This window comes from Antechinus flavipes, chromosome 6 (assembly GCF_016432865.1).
Source record: "Antechinus flavipes isolate AdamAnt ecotype Samford, QLD, Australia chromosome 6, AdamAnt_v2, whole genome shotgun sequence".
In the NCBI taxonomy this organism is placed as follows: domain Eukaryota; kingdom Metazoa; phylum Chordata; class Mammalia; order Dasyuromorphia; family Dasyuridae; genus Antechinus; species Antechinus flavipes.
Window position 1 is genome coordinate 113,145,754 of NC_067403.1, and position 14,258 is coordinate 113,160,011.

Consider the following 14,258-nt stretch of genomic DNA (forward strand, 5'->3'; position numbering starts at 1 on the left):
GGGGATATTTTTTGGTTGATCAAATGCTACCCTATTTGAGAACTAATAAACAAAATATATCTAAACCAATAATCTAAATAACAATGGTCTAATAGATGGTTTTAAACGTGTATTTTTGTGTGTTGTCTACATTACAATTATAATCAGTCCTTTATCACTGTGAAATAAATGATGGCCTTCTTTCAGAGAGAGGGTCCCAAACAAATATGCTAACATTACTTGAGGAATATTATTCATCTCCCCCTTTATTTAGAAGATTTAGGGCTAGAGATTGATACTGGAATGAAGAAGCAATCATAGGAAGTGCTGATAATTTTAACTCAATTGATGATGTAAAAGTGATTAACTATGACCTTCTGTTCTAGAACAAGATTGCTTCTTATTTCAGAGCCCACTTTAAAGTGTCTACTTTCCAATTATGGTGAAAGGCATATTGACTTTTCTTGGCCAGTGTGAGATAAAATAGAAGACTAAACCCTTTACGTTTACAAATGAACAAGAGGTAAAGAATGAATCAATGAATGAAAAAGTCCTCATTAAATATCTACTCTCTATGAAGCACTTGCTAAGTACAGTGATATCTGTTGTTAGAAGACTAAGGGGACTCATGTATGATTACATGGTCCTGTTAACATAAGAAGAAAACTCATCATTAAAAAACAATCCATAATTCAAAATTGTGTCCCTGGTGATTTTTGGATAATATAATGACAAAGACAAATTAAGGCAAGGGAAAAGACTGTTAATTGAAAACATAAATACTTTTGTAGATTTTGAGCCATTTTATGATTTAAAAAATTAGATCAGAAGAGGATTGAATGATGAACTCAAGAATCAGTTAGCAAAATTCATGATAGCATAGGATTTAGCCAGATTAATTATTTTTACTATGTAGTTTATTGATAGATTTTAAAAAGAATAAAATTATTTGGAAAGTCAGAGGGGAAAAAAGGAGCATGAAAAAGAGCAGAAGACTTAAAACTAATGTAATAGATTGCCTTTAGGAGGCTCCAACCATACTCTGTTGTTGGCATTGTTGTTTTTAGTTGAAGAAAACCAAATTAGCTTGTTTGGTATAGGTAAAATAAATGAAACTATAAGGAACCAGGTCAAAGAGATGAATGTCAATCCAGATAGGAATTAGGTTGGAATGTTCTGTAAAAAAGTTATACATATACATAATTGTTAAAATCAGAAGGATAATTTGGGAACTGAAACATGATCATAAATTTAAAGCTGGAAAATATAGACGATTTTGGGTTCATCCTCATCTTTTTATAGTTGAGATTAAGTAATCTGCCAAGGTAACAGTTAAGTATCTGAGATTTTTATAATCTATATTTTGCCTCAGTGTACTATGATGCCTCACATCAACTATGTCTAAGTTCTCAGTGGAAATTTGTTAAGCCAACAGGAATTATAAACAGAATAAAGATTTGACTCCCAAGCTTTTGATTTATTTTGTCTTCATCTGAGAAAAGGAGTGTCCCTCTGCTAAGTGAGTGATAAGTTTTAAATATGAGGTGATGGTAAAAAAATATACTTTGGGGAGAATGGATGGTACTGAGGCATTTGTCTTGCTTGGTGACTATATATTGGCAGAAGAAAAAAAAATATTTAAATTAACTATATGAATTTGTGTGAGAATTTTTTTGATTATGATAACCCAAAGATGAATATCAAATGAAACATAGTTTTTCAGTCATTTCAGTCACATTCAACTTTTTGTAATGCCATTTGGGATTCACATGGCAAAGTTAATGGAGTACTTTGTCATTCTCTTCTCCATTTCACATAAAAATGAAAAAAAAAATGAGACAAACGAGGTTAACAGAGTTGCTTAGCCTCACAGAATTATTAATTCTTACTTAGTGTCTGAGGTCATATTTGAAAATGATTCTTCCTGATTCCAGGCCTGACAGTCTATCCATTGTGCTATCTATCCACCCCTTATTGAACAAAATAAAGATATTCAGTTTAAGTTCTCAAAACAAAGATTTCTTGGGACAAAAATCCATCTCAGATATTTCCCTAGGAGTATTAAGTAAAATGAAGGGCTCAGGTAGCCTTGGTAAACTGGAAATTGTTAGACATATGGAAGGAGGCAAATAATCAATTTTTCTCCATCAAGAGAAAAATTGCCTTGAAAACAGTCTTCTCAGTATATTACGACTCTCTAGACTGATTTATGCACTAAATGAAGAAGAGAGCATAGGCTTGTGAGCATAAGCTTAGGAAAATCAAAAAAATGGCTTCATCAAAACTTGTTAATTACCAAATAGAGAGGAATCCCATCTTTTTTATCCCAAAGATTTTTGTCATACCTGATTGGGGGAGGAGTGGGTTCAGGATAAAAATAGTCTAAATATGATATCTACTACTTTTCATTTCTAGCATGCTAGGAAATGTATGAAGTCTCAGATATGCACAGAAAATAATGTTTATCTCTAGAACCTTTCAAAGCCCAGTTCTAGTGGCCTTTCTTGATTCACCTTGATTCAAGTGTTTCCCCTTCGGGTCCCTCTCTCTTTTCCCCACTTACTCTGTCTGCATTTTTTATTTATATGCTATCTCTGCTGAGAGAATGTAAACTCTTTGAGGTAAGAAGCTTTGAGGGGAGCATCTAATACAGTGCCTACCACATAGTGAATGTTTAAAAATATTGGGTTGGTTGATCAAATAATTAATTTATTGATTGATATATGCCTTACAAGGCAATTAGGTTCAAGGGCAAAAAAACCCAACAGGGTAGTTAGTTGATTTTAATCCAATGAATAGGAACAGCTAGATGGTGTATGGGATAGAACTCTGGGCCTTAAAAGTCAAGAGGACCTGAGTTCAAATATAGCTTCAGACATTTAACACTTACTAATTTTGTGATTCTGGGCAAGTAATATTATCTCAATTGTCTCAAAAAAAAAAAAAAAAACAAAAAAAAACAAATCTTACAAATACCAAGTTATGCTATTTGAGCTGGCCAGTAACCCAACAATTCATTAATGATGTCTTTGTTAATCTTTTTGATTGAATTTCTTTCATTTTTCAAATATATTTTGCTATTGTTCTTCTAATTCAATAAAAATTTTGGTAATTTAATTAGAATGACATTAAATATATAAATTATTTTAGGTAAAATTATTATCTTTATTATATAGGTTCTATTTCTCCAAATATTTAAATATGACAGATATATTTGTGTGTAGTTTTTTTTTTAATAATTTTGTTTATATAGTTTCTGGGTTTATCTTGGAAGGTATTTTATAGTGTCTGGATTTATTTTAAATGGGGTTTTCCTTATTATCTCTTCTTTCATGGTTTTATTTGTTATATATAGAAATACTTATGATTCATATAGATTTACATTAAACACCGTTACTTTTCAAAAAAGTTGTCATTTTAGTTAATTTTACAAGAATACCATATTATTTGCAAAATGAGATAGTTTTAAACATTGCTTAATTCCTATCTGATTCCTTCTATTTATTTTTCTTCTCTTATTATTATTGTAGGATTTACAATAGTTTTTTGGAATAATATTGGTGACAGTGAGCATTTATTTCACACCTGACCTTACTGGGTTTTGACTATAAGTACCCAAATTAATTACAAAGGACATATGAAAGAAGATACAATCTGTATCCAGAGATAGACCTGATAAACAGAAGTGTGCATATAATGGTTTTACACACACACACACATAAAACAGTTGTATTTAGTGATAGCCATCCATAAGGTGGGTGAGAGGAAAGCAAAAAGGGACAAAAAAGAATTACTTTATTATAATTTTATTATGTTTTTTAAAGGAATAACAAGTTGTATGTAATAGGTATGCAGTTTCATTTACAATTATATTTTTTCCTTTTTTTCCCCCCTATTCTGTTATGGAAAAGCATTTATTTCATTTCTTAAGCTCAGAATAAAATAAATAAAATTGTTAAAAATTATTTTGGTTTGTCTAGGTTACATTTCAATATTTCCATAACCACACTTCAGGAGAAAAAATATTTCACAAACCCTAGATATGCAACTTATAAGGCACCCTGGACATTTTGCAAAGTGAAGCTGTAAGCATTTTCTAGGTCCAGTAAATTTTTATTGAAACTTTGTTTTTTATGAAAGAAGGCTTGATCAGCCAACAACAACAACAACAACAACAAAAAGATGTGCATTGGTATGGAGGCAAATTAAAATATATCAAGCCTAAAAACCCTGTTTTTCTTTGTTTCTTTTGTTTGTGCCTTTTTTTTTTTTTTTTTTTTTTTTTGCTTGTGTAATTTTTTTTTTTTTTTTTTTATTGTTGTTTTGGGTTTTGTACTTGTTTTCTGTATTTTTTTTTTTTTTTTAAGACACACACATGGGGAATAGGTCTTGGAGTATGCAAAGCATTATGATGAAAGAAGAGAAACTAAAAGTGGAATGCACAAAAGGAACTACAGCCTGTGGGCCAGATGCGGCGGCTGAGCACGATTATCCCCCTCACCCAGGGCTATGAAGTTTCTTTATTTAAAGGCCCACAAAACAAAGTTTTTGTTTTTACTATAATCCGGCCCTCCAACAGTCTGAGGGACAGCGAACTGGCCCCCTATTTAAAAAGTTTGAGGACTCCTGATACTATTTGTGCTAGTTAACCTCCTACAAAGAAATTTAAATATTCATTGATTGGGAATTGTTGCCAATTAATGTAGTCCTAAAGGCACGGTGTTACCACTGGAAGGCAACTTGATAACTAATGACTGTTTCAGGGATAAGGAAAAAAAAAAAAAATGAAATGTACTTTGAGGCTTCATCGGTCTTATTCATGTGTCGCACATGAAGGATGTTTCTGTTTTTGCCAGTTTTTCACCTCTGGACAATTCCTGTAATAGGGATCAAGATTAAGGGAGAAAATAAACAAGGAAATTCTATCTACCTCCTGATAGATAGATGATGGACTCAGAGTACATATGGAGACATTTTGTCCTCCCAGATATGGACAATTTAGGAATTAATTTTGCTTGATTTTAAATGTTTTAACAAGTGTTTAGATTGTCTTGCTTTCTCATTTTTGGCATATTAGCAGATTATGTGTCTATGGAAGAGACCAAGAAAAATGAAGTGAGACAGAGAGAGAGAGACAGAGACAGAGACAGAGAGACAGAGACAGAGAAAGACACACAGAGAATAGTGATCTAAAAATTTAATTTAAAAAGAATAAGAAAAAAAAAATTGATCTCTATAAAGATGACTTGCTCCCATCCCAAAGAATGAACATTGTCTATTACAGATTTCCAGATTGGAAATATAGAATGGGAATTACTTAAACAAATTTTATTGTATCAGGAAATGCAGGCAAAGACACTAATTTGCTGCAACTCTTCTAAACTTCTCCAGGAGCTTGGTTATTAGTAATTGTATATTTTCATGACAGATTCTCTCTATGTATAGAATATATGGATATTTGTAAAGTTCAGACTAGCTCCCTGGAGGCCTCAGGAACAGCTGGAGTCAGTATAAGTAAAAGTCCTTGGTCTTCCAGGGGAGAACTGAAGGAGACAGACAAACTGCCACAGGCTTGCCACCAACCTCCCTTCTCCTGGTCCTGCTGTAAAGTGAAGTTCTCTCGCCTCTCTCACTCCACCCCTTAATCCTTACTTACAATTATCTGTATACATCAAACATCCAGCGAGCATGGAACAGTGAGAAGGACCATTTTCCCAAACATATGCTAATAGAATCATTGTCCAATATTTCATTAGCCTTAAGTGCTTGGTTGTCTGATTCAAGCACATCTTTTTAAGAGTTTCAGCCCTTCATAGATATTTTTTAACAAATTCACAAGTTATGAATATGCTCATTTATGTGAACTCATTTACAGTTATCTTTTATACTGTAAACAGCTAGGTAATTACTAAATAATCTTACCAAGTGGCGGGGAATTCAGTGGCATATATGACATGGGGGGCACCATTTGAGACAAAATTATTAGTTGGTCTCCAAAAGATTACTTTGAGGAATATTGTTGCTGTATATAATAGCTTGCCATCTGGAGGCCTGTGACAAAGGAAAAAGGATTAGCTTTCCCAACTTCCTCCCCAAAACCAACACCACTACCACTAACAATAACAAAAATTTAATAGCTGTCACTTATTTTCCCCCAATGGAGCAAAAAATGAAGAACTGACATGTAAACAATCCAGTCATATCTGAGGCTATCATGTTATATATTTAGCAAATATTTGAGGAATACAGAATCTATGCCCTAAAAACAGGGGAACAGAAATCTAAGTGAAAATTTTTGAAAAAAAGCAGGTCCTGATTTAAAAAAAAAAGGCAGAAAAGAAATAACCCAGAAATTATGTACCTTTGCTGAAATCAGTACAACAGATATGATTATATCACTCACATTTCCTAGTAAGATGTTTGTTCCATGGTTACTCAGAATCATTTATCTATGCTATCTGATGAATAAGAAATAAAGCCTTAAAAATTCATGCTACATTCTACATTTCTTTTTTTCTCATTTAATCATATTTTCCAATTACATGTAAAGATAGTTTTTAACACTTACTTTTTAATAAAAGTTTTTTAATTTAAAAATGAATGCAAAGATAATTTTCAACATTCACCCTTGAAAACCTTGTGTTCCAAATTTTTCTCCCTTCTTTTCCCTTATCCTCTCCCCAAAAGAGCAAATAATCCAATATATGTTAAATATGTGCAATTCTTCTATACATATTTCTACATGCATTATGGTGCACAAGAAAAATCTGATTAAAAGGGGGGAAAAGAGAAATAAAAAAGCAAACAAACAACAAAAAAAAAAGTTGAAAATACTATGTTGTGATCCATATTTAATCCCCACAGTCTCTTTTCTGGATGCAAATAGCTCTCTCCATCTCAAGTCTAATGGAATTGGCCTGAATCACCTCATTGTTGAAAAGAACCATGTCAATCAGATCAACATTTACATTTAAAAGATTTTGATATTCATTTTTTTTTTTTTACTTCCTTCATCCCTACCCCCAAACCTCAAGAAAGCAAGCAATATAATTTAGGTTATATAAAATTATATAAATTATATATTATGAAAGAAAAAAATCAGAATGAAAGGGAAAAATCATGAAAAAGAAAAAACAACAATAAAACAAACATGAAAATAGTATTCTTTGTTCTGCAATCAAATTTTACAGTTCTTTTTCTGGATATGGATAGCATTTTCTATCATGGATATCTTGGAATTGTCTTTGATCATTGTATATTAAAAGAGATAAGTCTGTCAAAGCTGATCACACAATGTTGCTATAACTGTATAAAATGTTCTCCTGGTTCTGCTCACTTCACTTATCATCAGTTCCTGTTAGTCTTTCAAGGATTTTCTAACACCTTTCTGCCCATTATTTCTTACAGAAAAATAGTATTTCATTATATCCATATATCACAGTTTGTTAAGCCATTCCTCAAGTGATGGGGTTATCTTCACTTTCCCATTTTTTTTTTTTTTTTTTGCCATCACAAAGAGAGTTGCCATAAACATTTTTGTATATGTGGCTACTTTGCCCCTTTTCATGATCTCTTTGGGATACCGAACTAGTAATGGTAATCCTGGACCAAAGGGTATGTACAGTTCCACACTGATCTCCAGAACAGGTGGATCAGTCCACAACTCCATAAACAATGCATTAGTATTCCAATTTTCCTACATCATCTCTCATATTTATCCTTTTCTTTTTCTATCATATAAGCCAATCTGATTGGTATAAAGTGATAGTTAGAAGTTGTTTTAATTTGCATTTCTCTAATCAATAGGAATTTAGGGCATATTTTTTGAGACTAAATAGTTTTGATTTCTTTATCTGAAAATTGCCTTTTCATATCCTTTGATTATCATGACTTGCATTCTTGTAAATTTGATGCCATTCTCTATATATTTTAACAAGGAACCCTTTATCATAAACATTGACTTTAACATTATTTCCCAGCTTTCTACCCCCATTCTAATCTTGGTTGCTGAGGCTTTGTGTAAAAACTTTTAAATTTAAGGTAGTCAAAATTATCCATTTTGCATTTTATAATGTTGTCTATTTCTGTTTGGTCAAAAATTGCTCCTTTTTCTGTAGAGGACTGACTGAAACTCTGAATAGGTGTACTGGAATCTGAGAATACAGAGCACTTAAGGCTAATAACTTATTTGATGTAAGATAATGGCTCTATTAGCATATATTTAGATGATGGCTCTCCTCACCACTGGTGCCTGCTGAATGGGTGATAGTAAGGTAATCTTAGGAAGAATTGGAGGGCTGGGGGAGAGAAATCAGTGGGACTTGACTGCAGAAAGAGGAGGAGAGAGGCTGAAGATTCTGGACTCCAGAATACAAGATATGTCTTTGGCAAGTCATGTGGCAACTTGCCTGACTTCTTCACTTCTCCCCCTAAAGACCAAGGACTTTGATTTATCCTGACTCTAGTAAACCCTGAGGCCTTTAGGGAGCTAGCCCATACTTTACCTTTCTCCAGTGAGCTGACAGGTAAATTATTCTTTGCTCTCCTAATTTGCTTGTTGTACCATCTCTTATGACTAAATCTTGTTGTAAAATGTGAAATATTAATAAATGCCTACTCTGCCATAGTATTTTCCAGTTTTCCTAGTTTGTTGTTGTTGTAAAATGTGAAATATTGGTAAATGCCTACTCTGCCATAGTATTTTTTGGTTTTCATAGAAGGTTTTGTCACATGGTAAGTTCTTATCCCAGAAACTGAGGTCTTTGAGTTTATCAAGCAGTAGATTATTGTAATCATTTGCTACTGTGTCTTTTGTACCTAAACTCTTTCACTGATATATCACTCTATTTCCAAGCTAGTACCAAACATTTTGATAATTGCCACTTTATAATAAAGTTTTAGTTCTGGTATTGCAAGACCACCTCCCTTTGCATTTTTCCAACATAAATTCTTAATAATTAATTATCCCCACTATAATTAATATTTTTGATCTTTTGTTCTTTACTATGAATTTTGTTGTTATTGTTTCTAGCTCTATAAAATATTTTGGTAGTTTGATTAATATGGGACTGAATAGTTAAATTAATATAGGTAGAATTGTCATTTTTGCTATATTAATGTGGGTTGCCTATCCATTAAAAAATGTTTTTCCCCAAAAGAGAACTTCTTTGGCTGTATCCCATAAGTTTTGGTATGTTTTCTCATTGTTTTTTTTCTTTGATGAACTTATTGATTGTTTCTATTATTTCTTATTTGACCTATTCATTCTTTAAGATTAGATTGGTTAGTTTCCAATTAGTTTTGGTTTATTTTTCTACAATCTTTTATTACATCTACTTTTTTCTTGGTTGTAGTACAATTTCCTTTTTCCTTCTGGTATATTATATTCTAGGCTCTCTGATTCTTTAATGTAGACTCCTAAGTTCTTTCTAATACTGACTATGGCTCTTCTGCTACTTGAATTGCTTATTTCTGGCTGCTTGCAGTATTTTCTCCTTGACCTGATAATTCTGGAATTGGGCTACAATATTCCTTGGGATTTTTATTTCGAGGTCTCTTTCAGAAGGTGATTGGTGAATTTTTCCAATGACTATTTTACCCTTTTGTTGTAAAACATCAAGGCAATATTTCTCAATAGTTTTTGAAAGATAGTGTCTAGGCTCTTTTTGTTTTTGATGATAACTTTCAGGTAGAATAATGATTCTTTATTTACCTTCCCTGGATCTATTTTTTTCAGGACAGTTGTTTACCTAGTGGGATAGTTTGCATTTTTTTCCCCATTCTTTTGATATTGTTTGATTGATTTTTAATTGCTTATATCTACTGTGGCCAGAAGCCTCATGCTGGCTTTCCTCAACATCTTCTACACTGGGATGTACTTTCTTTTAATCAAGTGAGAAAACATCCTGAAGTCCTTCTACGTTATCTTTAGCTGGGAAATCATTTCACTCTATTTTTGGTAGGTTCTGTTACTCCTGAATCTATCTAGAGGCTTGATTACTCTTGTTTCTGAGAGAAATTGAAGAGAGTTCAGGAACCTTTTTGTCTTCACTCTGACATCTTGGCTTTGCCTCCCATTCTGTATTTCTTACTTTCTGCCACAAAGACGTCTGAATATTAGCAATGCAAGGAAGGGTGATAGATCTTTTCTAATGCTATGCACCTGAAAGAAAGAAAGTAGATTATATTTAGACTTAAAAGTAATTCCCTTAGCTTTATAGAGCTTCCAAGAGTTGGGTATAAAAACTCAACCTTTGTGACCATTCCAGTGTACTATATGACATTGTGGACAGGGCAGAAGCTGAAAAAGTTTTAAGGAATCTATAGAAGCTTAATTATATTGGTCCAGGGTTTCCCTTCATTTCTTCAGTAATAGTTTTGAATGTGGTTGAATAACTAGGATCTAGATATTAGCAGAGTAATGACATGTCTTCAGATTTGATCTCATATCTGTTCATAATCTTTCATCAGTGATTCACAGGGAACAATTGCCAAGATATATTCATAGCCAATTATGATGCTTATTGGAAAAAAAAAAAAAAGATGAGTCAATTATCTTAGGGTCAAATTGCAGTTTGTCTTTGAGTAATAATATTTCTTTTTCAAAAGTAGGTTTTAAGTTTAAAAAAAAAGCTCTCCAGGATCTTCTTACCACCTTAGCTAATATTTACATTCAATTTGCATCAAAATGAATATTTCAAAGGATAATTTAACATAAGCTATTAAAGTGCTTAATATCATTTCTAAAATAGAAGGAGTTTATTATAAAACTTAAATAGGTAATACTAGTCACTCTGAGGTCTGTTTAGGAAGATATATAATGAAACATGCAAACTTTTTAAATAAACAAAAGGAAAACTTTAAAGGTAATTTCCCTTGGAATTTTAAAAATTATGTAAGTGTTATTTTGTTAGTTGTTGCAAAATTATCAAAAGAATATATGTAAATTATGGTGAAATTATTTTTTTATGTTCAGAGGAAACATGAAGCTGGGAATAAGTACACCATTTGAATATACCCATAGTCCTCTTTAATTTTTATTTATTTATTTGGAAAAAGAAACTGAACCAGTAATTTCCTTTATAAGGAAATTCTATGTGAGAAACTTCCCTCTAATGGAACAGATTTCTTCCTTCTATCAGATAGTTAAAGGTTAACTAATGTTTCAAGATGACATAGCCAGTATATATCAAAGAATGAAAAAAGTAAAATATGTGATACATATTTTTAAACATATAAAATATAATATATATAATAAAGATATAAAAAGATATAAAAAAGAGAACATCAAGACTATAGAACTAGTAGGGAACATGGAAAAAATTCCTCTAATTATTCATTGTTAAAGATGTATATTTTTAAAGATTAGGTAATTTTTGCATATAAAGGATTTGACTCTCCCAAAATCACTTATTTATTATATATCAAAATTTACATATTGAATTTAGAACTTCCTAATTTTGAGATTGCATGTTTATCTTGCCTCTATATGGCACTTTTCTAGTAAATGGCAATGAATGAGAATGTAAGTCCTTATAGCTTACAAAGATCAAATTATTTACTTTGACCAGCAATTCACATCTACTTAATAACTATGTCAGTACTAGAATCCAAATCTCAGGATCTTCATAAAAAGATAAGCAACAATTTAGAGAATGTGACTAAGATCAAGAGAGAAGTTTATCTAAAATAGATGCCTATCTACTAAAAAACTGGTGATGGAAAGAACAAAAGAAAAAAAAAAAAAGAAAATTCAGATTGATCAATGAGAAGACATCATCCTAACTAATAAAAATTTATGGAGTAAAAAGGCTTGGCCAGAATATAACCCAGAAATCCATTATAAATTCCAACTAACATGACATGAGAAGCAGGGGTGGAGACGAGGTGGCAGACTGGAAGAACTTAAATAGCAGAATTCTCTCAATATTTTCCATCAATTAATTTTAAAATAATGCCAAAAATAAAATTTTGGATCAGCAAAGCCAAAACCAAACAAACCAACCAAAAGAAACAAAACAAATCATGGTGAGACCTTTTTTCAAAAATTTAGGATGTTTGTAGAAGTTTGTGACATTAGAGAAATAAACTGACTAAAGCACACACAGAGAATTTCTGATTGGCTAATCTTGTGTGTGTGTGTGTGTGTGTGTGTGTGTGTGTGTGTGTGTGTATGCATCACAGTTCGGGTTTAGAAGGGGTCCTTGGGGTCAATCACAATAAAGCAGAATCCTGATCACAATTAGGGCCAAAAAAATCACTAGCACTTGCAACAGCAGGAAAATAGTCAACCTAGTCAAAATTGCAGGGTTAGTGCTTCTGGCTGTTGGGGATAAGGGGATCTTATTGGATGAAAACCAGAGTGAAAAGTCAGAGAGCAGTGACCACATCTCTCCCTGGATCAAATCGCCCTGGAAGTACCAGAAACATGCAGACTCCCATGACTAACTCTGAAAACAGAAGCACAAAAAAGTATGAAATCTGTAACTGCTTTACCATACCCAAATGATCAGAGTCACATTTTACCATAAAAAATAAAAAAAAAAATTACTAAAAACTTGGAAAATGAATAACAACAACAACAACAACAACAACAACAACCAAAACACTGGAACATAAAAAGTTGCTATAATAACAGGGAAGACCAAGACATAAACTCAGAAGACAATAACATAAAAATAGCCACAAGAAAAAAATCTCCAAAAAAAATGTGAGTTAGCAAAAGCCAAATAAAAATTTCTGAGAGAATTAAAAAGAAAAGAATAGTAGAGGGGGAAAAAATGGGGAAGGGAGGTTGAAAGAGATGCAAAAAGAATATGGAAAAAAAATTAATAGCTTGGTGGCTGAGGTGGAGCCAAGATAGCAGTAAAGACAGGAACTTGCCCCACCCCTCCCCCAAGCTGCTTCAAATTCTTTTAAATAATGACTCTAAACAAATTTAGAGCATCAGAACATCCAAAAAGATGGAGTAGAAACTTTTCTAGCTGAAGACAACTTAAAAGGTCAGCATAAAAGGTCTGTGCAACAAGGGTGGGAGTGCAGCATGCAATTCCAGAGCAAGTCTGGCCCAGGTCTGAGTTCTGTCATAGACCTCAGTATCAGTGAGGGGGGACCTCTGAATCAGCAGCAGTGCTGAGACTTCTGAGCCTCTGAGTCTGGAGACATCAGGAAGGACTTGGAAGGTCCATGGAGAGGGTCTGTGGCAAACAAGGTGAGAGTCTGGTGAGCAGTCACAGCACAGCACCTGTCACTAGAGACCCAACCCTAGCCAGCACACTAGATTGTATAGCTACACTGGGGCAGAGACACATGTAATAAATAATTCCAGGGTAAAAAACAGTGCTTGTGGTCAGATTCTTAGGAGAATTTCTGAAAACAGTTGCACAAAACTCCTGAAGCTTGGGACAATGCACCCTCAACCTGGAAAATAGCTCTGCAATAATCAAAAACAGAGTAATAGCCTAGAAAAAATAGCATAAAAAAATTCTGAATATTGAAAGTTATTATGGTGACAAAGAAGATCAAAACCCACTCAGAAGATCAAAACAAAATCAAAGCTCCTAAATTCAAAGTCTTGAAGAAATATAAGAATTGAGCTCAGGTTATGGAAGAGCTCAAAAGGGTCTTTGTAAATCAAGCAAGACAAATAGAGGAAAAATTAGGAAAAGAATTGAGAGAGTTGCAAAAGGAAATACAAAAAGCTACTGAGGTAAAAAATTCTTTAAAAAGCAAAATGGGCCATTTGGGAAGAAGATACAAAAGCTCACTGAGGAAAATAATTCCTTAAAAAATAGAATTGAGCAAATGGAAGCTAATGACTTTAGCATAAATCAAGTTATAATGAAGCAAAACAAAAAAAAAAAAAAAAAAAAAAAAAAAAGAAAGAAAGAAAGAAAGAAAAAAAAAATGAGATATCTCATGGGAAAAACAACTGACCTGGAAAATAGATCCAGGACAGAAAACTTAAAATTATAGGTCTACCTAAAAGTCATTATCAAAAAAAAAAAAAAAAAAAAGAATCTGATCATCATCTTTTAAGAAATTATTAGGGAAAATTGTTCTGATATTCCAAGACCAGAGAGTAAAATATAAGTGGAAAGAATCCACCAATCATCTCCTGAAAGAAATCCCAAAATAAAAACTCTCAGGAATATTATAACCAAATTCCAGCATTCACAGGTCAAGGAGAAAATATTACAAGCATCAAGAAAGAAACAATTCATATATAGTGGAGCCACAGTCAGGTAATACAAAATTTAGCAGCTTCTGCTTCAAAAGGA